The sequence below is a fragment of the Macrotis lagotis genome, chromosome 8, assembly GCF_037893015.1.
Source record: "Macrotis lagotis isolate mMagLag1 chromosome 8, bilby.v1.9.chrom.fasta, whole genome shotgun sequence".
NCBI classification, from domain to species: domain Eukaryota; kingdom Metazoa; phylum Chordata; class Mammalia; order Peramelemorphia; family Peramelidae; genus Macrotis; species Macrotis lagotis.
Window position 1 is genome coordinate 108,048,415 of NC_133665.1, and position 18,348 is coordinate 108,066,762.

The following is an 18,348-nucleotide window of genomic DNA, read 5'->3' on the forward strand; positions in this document are numbered from 1 at the left end:
AGACTTAAACTCAGAAAAAATGTACTGAAGAGTACCAGGCTGTAGGTGTTCAAGGCTGGTTGGGCAGAGCAGATAGTAAAAGAACTTAGAGGAAGGAAGGATTTCTGTGAGCTGATATAGACAGAGAGTGATTTTTGAAGGCAGGAGATGGGAGAGGGGGAGGAGAACATAGAGTTAGGTTTTGAAAGAGACTGGATTCCTCTGGATGAGGAAATATTTAGGATATGAATTTTGTTGTTGTTTAGCCATTTTCCTTTTGTGTCCAATTCTTTGTGACCTCATTTGGGGTCATCTTTGCAAAGGGATGGAGAGTAGTTTGCCATTTCCTTCTCCAGCTCATTTTGCAGATGAGCGAACTGAGGCAGACAGGGTTAAGTGACTTACCCAGAGTCATATAACTAGTAAGTGTCTGAGTTGGAATTTGAACAAAGATTTTCCTGACTCCAAGCTAGACTCCAAGTTAGACCACCTAGCTGCTCTGAAAGGATATGAATACAAAGAATGAAATATATCCCTCCTCTTAAAATTATAAGGCCTGAATTCTAGTCCTGCCTCTTCTACTTACTATGTGACCTTAGACAAGTCACAATTTTCTCCTTTGTAGAATGGGGAGATATAGACTAGATATTTAAGACTTTGAGTTTTAAAATCCTACAATTATTAGGGAGAAGGGGCCGAGAAATGAAGAAGCCTGGAATCATATTCTGTGTGGGCCAATCCATAGGAAACCTGCCTTAAAGCTGAGTCCCAAGAGCTCTTTTGGTTTAAAAACATCTGATATTTAGTTGCCTAGGCTGAGGTAGGAGGGAGAAGGTGGGCGGGTGAATCATAAAATATCAGAGCTAAAAGAAACCTAGAGATCAGCTTGTCCAACCCCCACATTTTAGAGATGAGGAAACCGAGAGTAGGTGAGGTCAAATGATTTGCCCAAGGCAAATAAGGAGAGCTGAGACTTGAGACCTACCTTTTCCATTCCTGTCTCAGCCCTCTTTCCAGGTCTCCAGACCAGAAATGATCCAGATGGCTCATCAGAGACCTCAGATGAGTTCTCAGTAACTTTCTGACCAGAGCTACTTCCAAGGAGACCTGCTCAGTCTGGTCATGGTGAGCTCCAGGACTGAATACCCATTCCATAAATACTTAACTAGATATTGAAAAGGTCCCGAAGATCTGCAGATTGAAGCCCACTCATCCCAATTAGTATGGACAATGAATTCCATGAAGTGATCTTAAACATTTGAATTCTCCTTATTACAAGTTAAAATAATATAAAAAATGACACCTGATTCCAGCCCAAATGGAATTAAGCAGTGCAAATTCAAATAATATGAATTGGATAACTTGATAAGGTTTATTACTTATAATTACTAACCAGGACTTAGATTACAAAACTCAGATCCAAATGAATTTGTGACTCATCCAAAGTCATATTGATAGGAAATGTTGGAGCTGGAATTTTTTATTCCAAATCTATTGATAGCTGACTGCCTTTAATTTTGCCTAGAAGCTCAGGTGGGTACGTAGTGACTCCAAGCCCTCTCAGAAAAAAAATGCCTTCTTTATTTACTTTTCTCTCCCTAACTTGATAGGCTTCAGTTTTCATTAGAGATGGTTTAAGTCAATGGTTTAGGTCAGTAGTATCGATCTCATATAGAAATGGGTCCCTGAAGGCTGCATGAGGACCTAAAAATGTCAAATTGATATTATCTATATTGTGTTGTACTTTTATTCATTATATGAAATATTTCTCAATTACATTTTAATCCAGTTTGGGCCACATTAGGGTGTTTCGAAGAAGATCCTTAAGAAAAATAGCTATTTGTATCTCCTGAGGTTCTTGGAGCTTCCCTATCTTCCCAAGTTGACTGTACAATTCTACAGGCTTAGGAATGGAGTGGAGAGGTGAAAAACATGGTTCTTCTCACTTATGACATAGAATATAGAAGGTTTGATTTGCTCATTCATATAGTGAACCTACCAGACTATGAAGTTTGCAGTGGTGAGGGCATTTTACCTTTTGCTTTCCTAGTGTCTAACCTAGCTCTGCCCAAAGTAGGTGTTTGTAAAATATTTGTTCAGTTAAATAGCATTGTTCCCCTGGGCCCTAAAAGTCAAATACGTGGCAATAGTTTAAAAACAGAACCACAAGATTCTTTCTTCCTTTTACAAAAGATACCATGAGCTTGTGTGTTTTCAGAAAATCCCCAACTTAGAAACGGATTGTCTCTATGTATCGGTTGCTTAAATTTCAAACATATTTTCCTGAAATAATGTTACAAATAATGTTTGGCTATATGGGCCAACTCACAAAAATCTATATAACCCACTGTATAATTGAAATGTTATTTAGAGTTGCCTTGAAAAAAAGTAGGGGGGCAGCTAGGTGGCAAAGTGGATAGAGTGCCAGCCCTGGAGTCAGGAGTACCTGAGTTCAAATCCAGCCTCAAACACTTAGTAATTACCTAACTGTGTGGCCTTGGGCAAGCCACTTAACCCCATTTGCCTTGCAAAAACTTAAAAAAATTATGTAGAAAATCATACAGCTATGAAACTAACAAACTATCCAATACACAAAATCAACATTGTTCATTCTTATCCTTAATCCTGGTTCAGATGAGGAAATGAAGTTTTGATCAAAATAGAAGGCAGTGAGAGACTTTGGGGAATGTTCTGAAGGGAAATATCAGAGGATTAAGAACATTAAAGGAACCTTACTTATTTCATATTCCAATCTTTTTTTCCCAAATTCGAAAACTAAGTCCCAATGGTTTAAAAAAAAAAAACTCACAAAGCGTAATACAGACCACTGTATTTCACATTTCTTCCTTCATATCATGTTGCCAAGAATGGGGTCATTTCTACTGGAGGGTTTCTTTGCTAAATGATGATTCCAGTGTACTTAAGTGGAATCTTAGCTGGGTAGGTCCTCATCACTAAAAGGAAGACATAATCCCTTATTCTATGCCAGACACTATGCTAAGAACTGTGGGTACAAGTACAATTAAAAAGAAAGATAGTCCCTGCCCTTTGACAGCTTACATTCTAATGGAGGCTGACAACACAGAGCTGAAAGGAAGGGGTCTTGGTGACAAGATTCCCAGAGTCAGAAGCACAACCAGGAGAGGAATGAAACATGGTCAGCCTGGATCAGTCCTCAAATTGGTGGCTCTAGGAGGAACTTACCAATGGAATAAAGGGATCAGCACAGCAACAAGATGTTCTATAGTGAGAAGGTCCCAGACATTGAGGCAAATTCCAGACTGAGATGGAGCAAGCACCAACACCAACCCAGCAGCCCTCACCAGTATTTATTGAGTGTCCTTACTTCTCTCTTAGCCCCTTGTGGCAGAACTGCACCCACTGTGCTCTTGAAGAACATGTACCTTAGTTGGGGAGATAAGGGCCTTTTAACACTTAAAAATGCTTAAGAGGCAGGTAAAGTCATAAAGATAGAGTGCTAGTGGTTCAGAGAAAGGATAGAGGACAATGGGTTTGGTGATCAGGGAAGGCTTCCTGTGCTTTGAGTATTAAAAGATGGATAAGGTTATATTGGTATGATCATTGTGAGTAGATGTCTGAATATGTTAGCTTTTCACACTTACCAGTAAAATCTAAATGGTGTCACTGTTCCTCAAGGCATGGAGAATTCCAGAATGTCTAACCAGGGGGTAAGAGGGAGGGTTTAGAAATCATGGAAGACAACTGCCCCATTTTCCATGTGAAGGAACCAAGGAGGCCAGGAAGGAAAAGAAAAGGAATGGTCAAAACTCACACAGTGAATTAGTGGTAGACTTGAAGCTAGAACTCCTTAATTCCAAAGCCTTTGTCCCGTCCCCCCCCCCTCCCCGTACCTCTCCTGAGGACTGGGGAAAAGTTTGAGTTGATTCAAGCATTCAGTCATACAGGAAGGAGAGAGAGCAGGGCTGATGAGGATTGCCCATGGTAGGCACTTAATAACTGTTTGCTTGAGTGGAATTAACAGACCCTGAGCCTTGCTGAGATATAATCCCTGCTTCTAATTGTAGTCTGGGGGCCTGGTCTCCATTTTGTGATGGCAGACTTGCCGCAGACACAGGGTCTCTTGGCTGCATAACTTCAAGTGGTTCTTGCGAATGAAAGCTAATTAAAAGAACCTTACAATTGCATGCTACAGCTTAATGAAATTTTTTTTTAAACTTCGACAAGATCCATAAATCCACCTGCCAAAGAATTGAGTTTTATGGAAAGGAAAGTGACCAAATGAGTTCTTCTGGTTCTTGCTTGCAGTCTGGCATTTCCAAAGTATTAGCCAATGATAATAATAATGATAATGATAACAATAACATCAGCAGCAACATCTCAGATGCATTTCCTGTGTTTAGATTTGCAAAGTATTTCCTTCACAACAACTCTGTAAGGTAATTAGTATACAATATTAGCAGTCCTATTTTTACAGAATAGGAAACTGAGTCTTGGAGAAGGTAGACCTTTTCCAGTATTCCAATGCCAAGTCTCAAGCCCAGATTATTCCCACTACACCACTTTCTCTTTTTTCTTGGATCTGATTTTGTTGATCCTTTGGCAGGGGTTAGAATACCAGGACATGGCTTCCTTTCTTTCCCTGAGTTTGGACCAGAGTCCAAGGCTCCTCCATCCCTTTTTTCTGTTTCCACTTCTCTGTCCTCATGTTCATTACTTCCAGGAAAAGAATTATGTCATATCTCTCCCAGAGAGACACAAGGAATATTGGAAGCCAGATAGTTGGAGAAGAAAAGTCAGAGGCTGAGTAACCTTTCCTTAGGGATGTGTAATAAAGAGGATGGCCTGGGACACGAGGCCTGCTGTTCAGTGGTTATTTTAAACCCCAAGTCCTAAATAGAGCCTTACAAGATTTCTGTCCCAGAGTTATCCATCACCACTATGTACTCTGGGATGAACCAGGAGGAGATGTGACCTTCCCTGCCACATGGATCTCTCTTTGCCTGAGCTCCAAGCATGCTAGGGATATCTGGGCTCTAGCCCAATCTATAACTTATCATTTCCTTTCCATACTTGTCTCTTTCTCCTTCTTTCTCTTTCACCTCTCCTTATAACTTGAGGGAAGTCTCTGTTCTCAGAATCAGCTCCAGCCTGACAGGCAAAGTGTACCAGCAGGAGTCAGGGTCCTGGAAATGATGTAGGGGTTCATAGAAACCCACAGCATCAGAGGCAGAAGTGGTCAACCAGTCCAATCCTGTCAATATTCAAAGGTTAGCCATCAAGAATTTTTTTTTAGGTTTTTTGCAAGGCAAATGGGGTTAAGTGGCTTGCCCAAGGCCACACAGCTAGGTAATTATTAAGTGTCTGAGACCAGATTTGAACCCAAGTACTCCTTGACTCCAAGGCTGGTGTTTTATCCACTACACCACCTAGCAGCCCCCTATCAAGAATTTTTTAAATGCTTGATAGAATCTTTTATGAATACATGAACTGAATCAGGGAGCTTTCTCTTTGGCAATTTCTTATGACTCTTTCACAATAAGGACAGAAATAGAAGACCTGGTATAGTAAGTAGAAAAAGGGCTGAATCCAGAGGCAGAGCAACGGGATTCCAATTCTTTCCATGCTACTTGTCCTGAGTAAGTTACTTCTTGGGTCCAGATCGACCAGATGGCCTTTTACCTTAAATTTCAGTTTCCATGAAACAGGAAAGTGATGATACTTCACTTGTGGGAGATCCAAGATTAGAAGTCTGGACTCCTGACTCCATTCTATGTTCATTTTAAATCACAACTTTGTTACTTATCAGCAATGTGACCTTGAATAGATTACCTAATAATAGTTCCCATTTCTATAGCAACTTTAGAATTTATTAAGGATTTTCTTCATAACAGCCCTATGTGGTAGGCAGTATATGGTAGTATCCCCATTTTGCAGACGAGAACATCTTAGAGAAGATCATGTAACTAGGCTACATTTAATTGTTTTGTGTCTCTTTTCTCTTCTTTAAGAACATCTCTGGATTCTTATCTCTCATCTCCCCCTCCCTGCCCCCTTCCCCTTACTATGCACACATTTAAAACAAATGGCAACCTGTTTCACTGTGGAGGGAGATTGAGACCATCTTTTGGAAGCTTTAATTCCTTTCCTCAGTTTCTCTGGGTTGTTCAGGGACTGAGAAGAAGCAACTCTATTTTTCACTAAGGTTGAGTGACTTGCTTACAGTCATACAATCCTTTACCTGAACTCTTAGTCCTGTTGTCTCCCTTTCTCTTTCTGGATCACATTCTATACTCATCCTTTTACTTGCAAACCTTCCATTTATCCTTCTCCACTGACTCCTCTCTATTTATCTATAAGCATTTTTAAGACTCCCCCTTTGCTAAGAAAAGCCTTCTCTTGATCCTTCCACCCTATCTAACTATGATCTCATCTCTCACCATCTATTCAGACTCAAATTTCTCTAGAGATTCTGTACCTGATGCCTTTATTTTTTCATCACCCTCTCCACAACCACTTGTATTGACTTTTTTTCCTTATTTCTCTAGAAGCTGCTTTTTAAGAGTTATCAGTAGATTATTCTTATCAACACATTCAGTGGCTTGTTATAATCCTCATTTTCCTTGATCTCTTTGTGGAGCCATTCATCTTTCTGAATAAAATCCACTTACTCAACTTCAGGACCACTCCTAGAAACTTCTACCCATGGGTTGTTTTTTTTTTTGCAGGGGGCAGGGGGGGGGGCGGTTCAAGGCAATTCGGTAAAGTGACTTGCCCAGGGTCACACAGCTAAGTAATTGTTAAGTATCTGAAGTTGGATTTGAACTCAGGTCCTCCTGACTCCAGGGCCAGTGCTCTATCCACTGTGCCACCTAGCTGCCCCCTACCCATTTTTTCCCCTAGACTTCTCCTTCTAAGTCAAGCAAAACAAATATAATCCCATTTTCCCATGATGACCTTATAGATATTCGAAGGAAGCAGTCTATTAATAGTAATTGGTATTTAGATTAGGCTTTCAGATTCTACAAAATACTTTACATACATTCTCATTTCATTCTTACAATAATCCTGTAAGAGAGATATTGTGAGTTTTACTACCTTCATTTTACCAGTGAAGAACCTGAGGATTAGGGAGATTGTGATTGCTCCTGGTTTCTATGCTAACAAATGTCAGAGGTGGGATTTGAATTTAGGGTTCTCCTGAGTTCTCTTTCTACCCCATATCTTCTCTATATCCAGTCCTTGTAGTTAGTCCCATTGGAGGAATGCTAAAGAATTTAGAAAGTGCATGGTGTGACAGTAGAAATGCAGATGGCATAAGACTTGGATGACCTGACTTTGAATTCTGCCTGCAGTGTGACTTCAGATTAGTCACCTTACCCTCCTTGCTGCACTTGCATTCTCTGATCAAGGAAAGGAATTATACCTTTCCATCTCTCAGGGCATTGTGGAGAAAGTCCTTTGTAAACCTGAAAGAAATATTGAAATGGCAATATTAGATCTGGTCCTTGCCTTAGAGTGAGAGTGAGATGAAGCCCTGAAAGAACAATTAGCTGCTGGTCTAATGAGCTAAAATAGCCTAGAAATATTTCCTGGAAAAGAAGAAATTGGAAATGGAGTTTGAAATGTAGATATATTTTGAATGAATGAAGAGAAAGCAGAGTGCATTCTGGGTGACAGACAACTTTAGAACTGTCTAATAGTGGAAAGACCACTTCAAGAGAGATGGTGGATTTCCCTTTCTTGGAGGTATCCAGGTAGGGGTCTTAGATGGTCTCTTGTTGATATGTGGAGATGCTTTTCAGGTATGAGTTGGACTAGATGACCAGCTGTAGAGGTCCCTTGAAACTCAAATTCTTTGAGCAAAAGTTTGAAGATGGAATGGGTAGTGTGTATATGAAATAGTGAGGAAACTGACTGGAGAAAGAACGTGAATTGGGTGGGATACAGATTTTGGAGGGCTTTGTCCTAGAGGAGTTTGTCTATGGAGTTCTAATGGATACAAGACTTGGCTGCCTGAGTACTTCCAGACTAAGACATCTCAGATGCTACTGGCAAGAACCAGCAGCATCTGGGGCAGCAGACGGAACGATGTCCTCTCCTCATTCCTCTGTGCCAATAGATGCTTCTGTGCCCCATTGACAGGGCAGAGGAAAGGGCAAATAGGATAGTGAGGATATGGAAAGGAGGGGATGGAACTTGAGTGCTGTTATCTCCATCCATGTGTATCCCTTACCTCGGTTCCCTGGGACTTTTTTAGGTCTTATTCAGGCGGCTGCCACTGAATAATGGTGGCTTGCTCCACTGGCCAAAAGTGATTGTGCTTGGGGCACGTACTTAAAAGCCAAGTTTACATTCTGTGTGCTGTTTGAGCTTTCTTGGGTCTAGACCTTAAGGGGCCTACTGGGCTCCATTAGTTAAGGGAAATGGACTCATTTGGAGGCAAATGGCCCCGGACCCACTTAGCTTTGTAAGGAGCTCATAGACTTTCTTCCTCACTTAATTTTTCTCTCCATAAGGAAGAATGTCTCTGACATTAGTGGTGACTGCTGAGAAGCTGGCACAGATGGGGACTGCTCAGTTGTTTATTTTTACAGGGCTATAATGCTTTCAAAATGCTTTCAAATGCATTCTCATATCTGATTGTCAGGACAGCAACCTAATGAGGCAGGTAAGACAAGAATCAACCCAATCTTCAATTGGAGAACTAGAGATAAGAAGGATTTTCACTTACCTAGTAAGAGGCGAAACTAGCACTGGAACTCATGTCTTTTTCATTTAAATTTTTATTTTTACATTTTTACTAAAATTGTCCTTTTTAGAAGCCAAAAATATGTCTTAATTCAAGGACTGTTCTGGTGGAATCAGCTTCATCAAGACAAACTAAAAATCTTCCACTTAGAGCTCCTGACAAAGGATCAGCATTCTTGGTTGTTGGATTCAGTTTTTACATCTAAGAAATAGGGGGACTATTGATGATATTAAGAAATAGCAAGAAGTTTTATCAGCATACAATACATACAGCTGAGGCATAGGGAGACAACATGGATAGAAATCTTTGTATTGGCCATATTGGAAAGTTTTGTCATGGAATCATAATATTATAGATTTAGAGGTAGAAGGGACCTTTGTTAATGTTTAGTTGTATCCAACTTTTTTTGACCTCATTTGGAGTTTTCTTGGTTTGTTATGTCCAGCTTATTTGACAGATGAGGAAATTGAGACAAACAAGGTTAAATGATTTGCCCACAGTCATACATCTAGTATATATGAGAAGCAAGATTTGAACTCAAGTCTTCCTGACTCTAGGTTCAAGTCTATCTGCTGTGCCACCTTACTGCCTCTGAAAGGGACCTTAGAGATCATTTAGCCTAGTCCCTTCTTTACAGCGTAGGAAACTGAGAGTAGAAAGGACATACTTAGGGTCTCATAGGTAGTGAATGGCAGAGCCAGTAATGAAACCCAGATCTCCTCATAAGAAAGCCAGCTCTCTTACCACCACACCTTAGTCAAACTTAACAACACTTTGAAGTGAGTCATTAAAGGCCATTAAAGAAAGAGGGATATTCCCTGTGTTAATAGAAGTCATGAGCCGGTCCATGCAGAGTCAGAAAAACATTTAATTTCCCATACTGTGGGAGTCACTGAGCCTTCCTTAGTGCCTCAAGGACTGGGTGCAGTAGCTATGGCAAGCTGTAGCTTGTCTACGCTGTGGGCTAGATGAGAATATCTGAGGGCCTTGAGGGTGGGGTGTTACTTCTGGGACTTTCTGGTTTTACAATATCCTCTTTTTCCTCCTCCCCCATTCCCCCTTCCTCATCCTCAACTCCCATTTTAAAACTTGTTGATTCTAGCCTGACACAAAAACAACATGAATATTAAATTAGCAAGAACTGCCGGGCCAGGAAATGGTAGTACCCTTGGCAACCACCAGATAGACAAGAGGAAGTCTCTGGAGTTTCCAAGCCCAGTGACTGTGATTCCCCACCCTGTAGGTCTTCTGATAGATTCAATGATGCAAGATAAATCACTATGGGATTTAAATGTTTAATTTTTAAAGAGGAGTTTTGACTGGATAATACTTAACAAGGAAAAATAAACCTCTGATGGAGGACTTTGGACAGTAGGTGAATGGAATTCTTTGAGGATGAGGCACCCTTTCCAAATCCCTTGGCATAAACCACATGTCTATCACTCATTCCCTTCATGGAGGAGGCAGCCCTGGAAAAGGTTTCTCCTGATTGGTGGCATTCCCAAGTCAGCAGTTCACCTGGGATATGTGTACTCCCCATAATCCTTTGTCTAAGAAGTTTTGTTCAGCACCCAGTGAAGGAGCTTTTGGTTGTTCAAATTTATCTTCTGGGAGCTTCACACCCACTTGCCTTTGTAACATTGAAAAGCTCTATTTGCAAACTGGTTTCTGTCAGTTCTTATCTCGCCTTTTGACTTGTTCTAAGACCTCAGCTAGGTCACTTTCCCTTTTCAAGCTTTCATTTCCTCATTGGCTAAACAAGGATAATAATATCTTATCTACTTTGTTCTGTTGGTCAGACAGAGCCAGTGCACAGATTATAGGCTATAGAATGTTAGAAGAAATTAGCTAGAAGAAACCTGAGAGATCATTTAGTCATAATCTCATTATATAGAGGGGCAAACCTAGACCTAGGATAGAGAAGTAATTTAGTTAAGGCCACAGATGAATTATTATTGGCCCAACTGGGACTGAATTCCAGACTTTTTGACTCCCTGGACTTCTCTTTCCACTACATCCATCTACCTCCTAAAAGAGATAATAGATGTGAGGATATTTTAAACTGTAAGAAATTATCTTTAAGGTGACTAAAACCTCATCAAATTATGCGATAAAACTTCCTCTAGTGTGTATGTGTGCCTAAACATGTAATGGTACATGTATACATATGGATATGGATAACATTGATACATGTATATCTATACATGTAAGGTACATGCATATCTATCTCCTTTAACTTCTCTTTTGTTCCCTATAACCTTAGGTGATACTTATTCTCTTTTGGGAGATGAATTAATTGGACCTCAGAAAACTTCAAGTGATTTGCCTTTTGGGAAAATGGCCAGGTTAAACTTGCCAACTTGCTCAATATCAACACCTTACAGATCCTGGAATTTCAGAGTAGAAGAAGATTGTTTAACCCTTTTTTTCCCCAGATGGGAAAGTTGGGGCCCAGAAAAGGAATTTATAGTTCACTATTCTTTCTACTCTGTCAAGGCTGTTTTCTAGAGTACTCCTTCCAGATTCCTAGGAAAACACCATTCATTTATTTGTTCAATCAGTGTTTATTGAGTATATAATATGTATTTAGCTCTTTGTAAGTTACAAAGAGTATGACATAGGACTTTACTGTTAGGGAACACACAGTCTCTGAAATCCTTTCCAACATTAAGATCCTATAGACCTGGTGACCTTTTGAAATAGTAAACAGTTCAAAACTTGTATGTATTAAATATTAAATAAAACAAGTATGCATTAAATAAGAAATGTCCACAAGGCCCTTTGATAATGTGATAATGTATGTCCTTAATTCTTGAAGAACATAACATCAGGGAAGTGATGACACAACAATCTCATGATTTGAGTCACCAGCCTTACTTTCTCCTCCAGAGTCATCTGAATCCAGTGGCTAGATATGGATCAGGCTGACTGGAGAGGGCCTTGGATGTGAGGCAATCAGGATTAAATGACTTGCCTAAGGTCACAAAGCTAGTCGGTGTCTGAAGCTAGATTCAAACTTTCATCCTCCTGACTCTAAGGCCAGTGTTCTATTCACTGTGCCACCTAGCTGCAGGTAGAGGTTCTTTGAATTAACAATAGGGAGGTATTCTTGTGGTCTGAGGTGGTCAAGGAAATTATTTCCTTCTGGAAATTATTGACTTTCCTTGAAAAAAGATGAAGGAAATGTTTTCCTTTACTGAGATCTACCATTCATGAACTCCATGGACTTCTGTAGAAGGCTTCTTCTGTTTGTTGGGCTTTTTTTGGGGGGGGGGGTAGCATTGTTTGCTTGTTTTTCCTGGGCTTTCATAGAATATAGAATGCCAGAGCTTAGAGAGACTATTGAATATAGTTAGACCTAAGAGATACATCACAGAAGAAAATGTAAAACAGTAGAGGTATGACAACAGTTAGAACATGGAATATTCTACATGAGAGTTGGAAAAGACTTTGGAGACAATATCGTCCAGCCCCCTCATTCAAAGACCAATCAGCCATGATACAGTAGCTAATGTGATTAGGAAGATTCTGACAGAAGACTTGTTAAGATCATAGTCTCTGTCCAGTCCTGGCCATGACCATTTAGCCATGTTGACACATTATATATACATATATCATTCTCCAAGGCTTTTTGCTCTTGAAGAACTCAGGAGAGTTGATCAAAAAAAGGAGTCTAAGAGTATAAAGAAGAGGTAAAGTCATGTTACAAAATATTTAATGTCTGAGATAACTAGACTGGTGAATCTTTACTGATCTCCTCCATGTGAGTATTCACTCCACTACACTGATATTTTCCTCCCCAACCACCAACTCTAGAATCCTAGACTTCCTTTAAGATCCAGCTGAAGGCCCCCTCCCCAGGAGGCTTATCCACATTTCATGTCTCACATTATTTTCAAACTATCTACATTTATCTTGTATTCATATATTTTGTTTTCTCCTTTAAATATAAATATCTTAAGGCTTGAAAGTCAAGGAATTAAATTTTTAAAAATGTTTTCTCTGTGCTTTTCATAATGTCTGCTACATACAATTTAATAAGTGCTTGTTGACTGATTGATTCTTGGGAAAATTCTAGAACAGGTCATTACAAAGAGGATTGGCAAGCACCTCCAAAAAGAAAGGGTGGTTTACCAGGAACCAGCAAAAATCTGTCAAGAGTGAATCATAGAGGACACCTAGGTGATGCAATGGATAGAGCACCAGCCCTGGAATCAGGAGGACCTGAGTTTAAATCCATCCTCAGACACTTAATAATTGCCTAGCTGTGTGACCTTTGGCAAGTCACTTAACCTTATTGCCTTAAATTAAAAAATAAATAAATAAAAAGTGAATCATAACAGATTAACCTTATTTCATTCTTATTAGAGTCACTACACTGGTAGATCAGAGAAATACTATAACCATAGTTCCTTTAGATTTTCACAAACATTTTTAATAGAGCATCCCATACTGTTCTTATGGAGAAGAAGAAGGAAGGGAATATGGACTAAATGGTGGTACATAGATGGAATGAGAACTGGTTGTATGATCAGATGAAGTCAGAACTGGTTTCATGGCAGAACTCAAAGAGTAATTGTAAATGGTTCAATATCAATATACAGGAGGTCCACAGTCTAGTATCCCTGGAATCTGAATTCCACCATGTGACTTGGTTAAAGGCATAAATAGCATGCTACTTGAGAGGGATCTGCATGACAGATCTCCAAAAGATCTTAATAGATTGAATCTAAATGATAAGATAAAATCCAGTAAAGAATAAATACAAAGTCTTACATGGTTAAGAAAATATCAACTGCTCAAGTACAGGTTGGGAGGCAGAATAATTTGGTGGTAGCAGTTTATTGAAAATGATCTGGGGGCGGCTAGGTGGCGTAGTGGATAAAGCACCGGCCTTGGAGTCAGGAGTACCTGGGTTCAAATCCAGTCTCAGACACTTAATAATTACCTAGCTGTGTGGCCTTGGGCAAGCCACTTAACCCCATTTGCCTTGCAAAACCCTAAAAAAAAAAAAAATGATCTGGAAGCTTAAGTGGACTGCATGCTCAAGGAGTCAGCAGTGTAATATGGCAATCAAAAAAAAAAACTAATGCTAACTTTGACCCATTAAAAGGGAATCAAGAGGGGCGGCTAGGTGGTGTAGTGGATAAAGCACCAGCCTTGGAGTCAGGAGTACCTGGGTTCAAATCCGGTCTCAGACACTTAATAATTACCGAGCTGTGTGGCCTTGGGCAAGCCACTTAACCCCATTTGCCTTGCAAAAACCTTAAAAAAAAAAAGGGGGAATCAAGAGTACCACTGTACTCTGACTTCATTAAATCTCATCACAAATGTTATGTTTAATTCCAGGCACCACGATTTCAGAATAATCATAAGCAGAGTAGGTCAACCAGGATTGTGATAATAGCTAGCATTTACTTGGAGTTTGAAGGTCTGCAGAGTGCTTTACAAAATGAACTTTATAAACTCATTTTATCCTCACAACGACCCTGAAAGCTAAGTACAGATGAGGAAACTGAGACTGACAGAGGTTGCGACTCAGCTCAGGATTACATGGCTACTAGGTGTCAGAAGTCAGATTTGAACTTGGGTCTTCCCAACTCCAGATCCAGAGCTTTGCTCACTATGGCACCAGTTAGGTGACTCTAAGATAGTGCCACTAAGCTAATGAGGGGACTGGAATCTGTGCCATATGAGGATTAGTTAAATGAATCAAAGAAGTTTAGGATGAAGAAGTGAAGACTCAGGGGGCTCCTAGTGAGTAAACTTATTCTGTTTAGTCCCATGGAGAACTAGGAACAATAAATGGAATTTGAAAGGAATTAACTTAGCTTTGATAGCCAACAAAACTTTCTAACCATTAGAATTGTCCAAAAATAAAAAGGAGAGATATGTGCGCTGATCTTCCCCTCCTTAAAAGTCTTTCAATCAAGGCTCCACAACCACCTGCCACATATGTTGTCGGGGTAATTCCTTTCAGGTATGAGTGGACAGGATAACTGCTGAGGGTCCTTCCCATTCTCCCACTCAGTGATAATACCTCCCTCAGCAGCCCATTATTCTTACAGATCACTCTTCAGAAATGTAGCTGTCTTCAGGCTGGAGCTAGCTCCAATGGGGATAGCTTTTCACTTATAGGTTGGATTTCTGAGGTCCTTCTAAGCTCTGAGGGCAAGGACTATGTATTTGCATTCTTTGCACCTAACACATAGTACATGTGACCGTGATTATGATTCAAAGTCTCTTCTGCTGTTGGTCCAATTTTGTTTTTTCCTTTTCAGTGCCTTAGAGACTGTTCTTGGAATCTGCTGCCTCCTAATAACAAAAAACAAAACAAAATCAAACAAACAAACAAAAAAACTGCTAGAAATCAGAGACCTGAGTTCTGTACGCATTTTTTTTTTTTCCATTGAATCCCTCTGTGACATTGGGAAAATCCTTATCTGGAACCCAGTTTCCATGTTGTGAGGCCTATCTTTCCCACTAGATAGTCTGGTTATAAGGATGAAACAAAATAATAAATGTAAAAATGCTTTTAATTTAAAAAAAAATTTTAAATGCTTTTTAAAAGTCAAAGTATTATGTGAGTAGGTTGTGGGACCCATTCTAACTCTTCGTGTCAATAAATTTAAGTGGAATTTATCAATGGCTATATTTCATCTGTCTCTCTAGAGCAAATATCATTTTTTATATTGTTTGTTGCAGAAATGTGCCTTTGTCTTATCTCCTTAATAGGTATAGAGGTTGGCAAGTTAACTAGTCCCTAACACAAGGTTCTGCACACACAGAAGTCACTTAAATATTATTAAATTGAATTACTTATACTAACTTCCTTAATTAGACCAACCTTCTATCATACACCACAGTTCTTAATCTCTGGAAGCCTCAGTTCTGGACTTAATTTCTAAACTATCTATTTCTATAAATCATGAGATTACTTGGGACCATTTGGGCCCTAACAAGTCAGTTGCAGAAAAAAGTTTGGCCTTGATTTGATGGCGAATATATTGCTAGATTTCCAGTAGTGGCAGATTCGGCTTAGGTCTCTATCCCATTTGCAGATAATTCTTTTTTTTTTTAATTGCACATACACATTTATGTTTAACATGTTTACAGATTAGTCATTTTTGGTATAAGGAATTAGGGTTAAGGGAAAAGAAAGAACTTTATGAGATAGGAAAGAAATATATTAGAGAAATTTTAAAAAAGTGAGTGTAGGAGCAGCTGGTATAGTGGATAGAACACTGACCCTGGAGTCAGGAGTACCTGAGTTCAAATTTGTCCTCAGACACTTAATAATTGCCTAGCTGTGTGACTTTGGGTAAGTCATTTAACCCCATTGCCTTAAATAAATTACAAACAAGCAAATACAAAAGTGAATGTAGTGTTCATTCAGATTCTGTAGGGGATTTTTTGGTTTTGTTTTGTTTTGTTTTTCTTACTCTGCATGTGGTTAGCATTGTCTGTAACAGGTCTCCTAAGGTTGTCCTAGCTCTCTGAGCTGCTTATAGAAACTGCTTCCATCAAGACTGATCATCTCACAATGTTGTTATTAATGTGTACAATGTTCTCTTGATTCTTCTCCCTTCACTCAGCATCACTTACTGTGATTCATTCCATGTTTCTCTAGAGTCTGACAGTGAGGTAATTCTTGTAGAATAGTGATATATCCCAGCAGACTCTTCCTGGATGCAGGGTCCTAGGATAATTCAGCTAGGATCATTCTTTTATCTTTTAGAGAATGAGTTCAGAACCATTGTGAGCACCCAAATAAATTATTCCCTTTAAAGTAGTTTTTTAATTCCCTAGAAGCAATAGCCTAGGTAGAAGCTCTGAATTCTGATGTGTCTTCAACTTAGAGGGCTCCAGAAATGTTACTCTCCAATTGTCAAATCCTAATTTACCCATGAGATTATTGGCCACATGCATAGACATGTGTATATGCTGACCATATTTTTCAAATAAAAAAATTTGAAATGCACAGCCTGATAAAAAAATACTGAATTCTAAAGCATATTATTATTTTTGTGAAATCAAGGCTATTCCAGTAAGTGAAGGTTACATATCAATGTTGGATGAAACTGTACAGGAATGTAGATAGCAGCAGAGTAGAGACAACAGCTGTCTTTGACACCTCCTGGCTTTGTCATCTTGAACAAGGTTCATCATCTTTCTTGAGTATCATTTGTGTTGCTATTGTCACAAGGAAATTAGGAGGAAAAGTCCTATAAAAATGGGAGTTGCTATTGGCATAGAATAGACATTCTTGACGTAAGGTTTTAGATTTTTGAAACAAAAATTGAAAATATTTTAATAGAATTGATTTCCTTTATAATCTATGTATTTTATTTTATATATTTAAACATATCATTTTGAAAAGAGCTTCATTGGTTTCACTAGACTGCCAAAGGAAACTGTGTCACAAAAATCTCTGTTATGGAACATGGTAGCTGGAAGGAAACCTGAGCTTCCAGAGCAACCTTCCTCTGTTTCACAGGTGGGAAAGCTGAGTCCTAGAATAGAGAAAGGATTGGCACAAGTTTACTCAGCTAGTTAATGGCTAGATCAGAAGGTCAAGCCTTATGACTTCCAAACCAAACTGAAAAGTTCACATTTACTTAGTTTCCCTCTTTTAGGAGGTTTATTCTTTGGTGGAGTAGGGGCAGTGAATGAGGGAGGCAGCTTTTCTTTCTCAAACTGGTCCCACTCCAGGAACCTTCCCCCGAGTCTGTCTGGGCTTCTAATGGCTTCCTGTGTCTGCCTAATTACATCTCCGAAGTCATTTATATTAACACGCAGAGTGTGCTATATGATGTATGATAGCTTTGCAGCACATTGCCCCTCCATAATTGCATTTTGCTCAGGACAGAATTTAAATGAGTTTGTGTTCCCCAAACACCTTTCAGGGAAGAGCATGATCAGGAGTGTAGGAGGTAGAAATGGCAGTTGGGGGCAGAGGGGACCAGGAAGGGACCAGCAAGGGAACAGAGTGAAGATTTTGACAGCAAGGGGTGCCTGTCCTCAGACAGGACTAAATTCTTTGGAGTGCCCCATTTCTTCACTGTTTCTGGGAGCCATTCCCAAGAAACCTCTAAGGAGATTTATTCATCCAGACCCCCAGTCACTGCTGTGATTGTTTCAACATGGGAAAGACAGCTCCCTTGTAGGAAAGAGAGTGAATGATATGAAAGGAGCCAATTGTTACTATGGACTCATTTACTCCCTCTGACCTCCCAGATCAGATGCCCCTGGTGCCTGGAGGTACAGTGCTGTTTTCTCACTCTAAGTAGATTAAATTTTGTCTAATTGTAGCAAAGTCCAGGCTGTAGGGGAACTTGCATTTTTTTTTATTTCTTTTTGGCTTATAACTAAAGTATAACAATGCCTTCCACTCAGACCAGGCTTCTTTTCCTTTTGCTTTTTTTCTTCCCAGGCTTCTCTTCTAAGAAGCCAGGAGACTTAGCTCCTTAAGCCTCAAGCAGATGATAGAAGACTGACAAGCAGCAGAGAAGATTTAGGAATAGCCCTTCCTTCATCCTCTTATTTACTTATTTAACTTGTCACTGCTAACTGTTTTATCTTGGAGCTTTTTCTTTGCTCTTTTCTCCATGCTCTCTTCTGTTTAGGGTATTGGGAGA

General features: G+C 39.5%; 1 protein-coding gene and 1 long non-coding RNA gene across 4 annotated transcripts in view; one reads left to right on the forward strand and one right to left on the reverse strand.

Annotated features, from left to right (window-relative positions):
- Nucleotides 1-18,348, forward strand: part of MAPKAPK3 (MAPK activated protein kinase 3) — a 99,963-nt gene that overhangs the window by 6,873 nt on the left and 74,742 nt on the right. The window lies entirely within an intron of this gene.
- LOC141496035 (uncharacterized) lies at nucleotides 1,545-5,723 on the reverse strand. 2 transcript variants are annotated; one of them, XR_012470928.1, is made up of 3 exons: nucleotides 5,641-5,723; nucleotides 3,603-3,702; nucleotides 1,545-1,683 (listed from the first exon to the last, which is right to left on the reverse strand). It is a non-coding gene; the product is annotated as an uncharacterized LOC141496035 (long non-coding RNA). The 2 variants fall into 2 exon arrangements; XR_012470929.1 differs by lacking the exon at nucleotides 1,545-1,683 and adding an exon at nucleotides 2,854-2,933.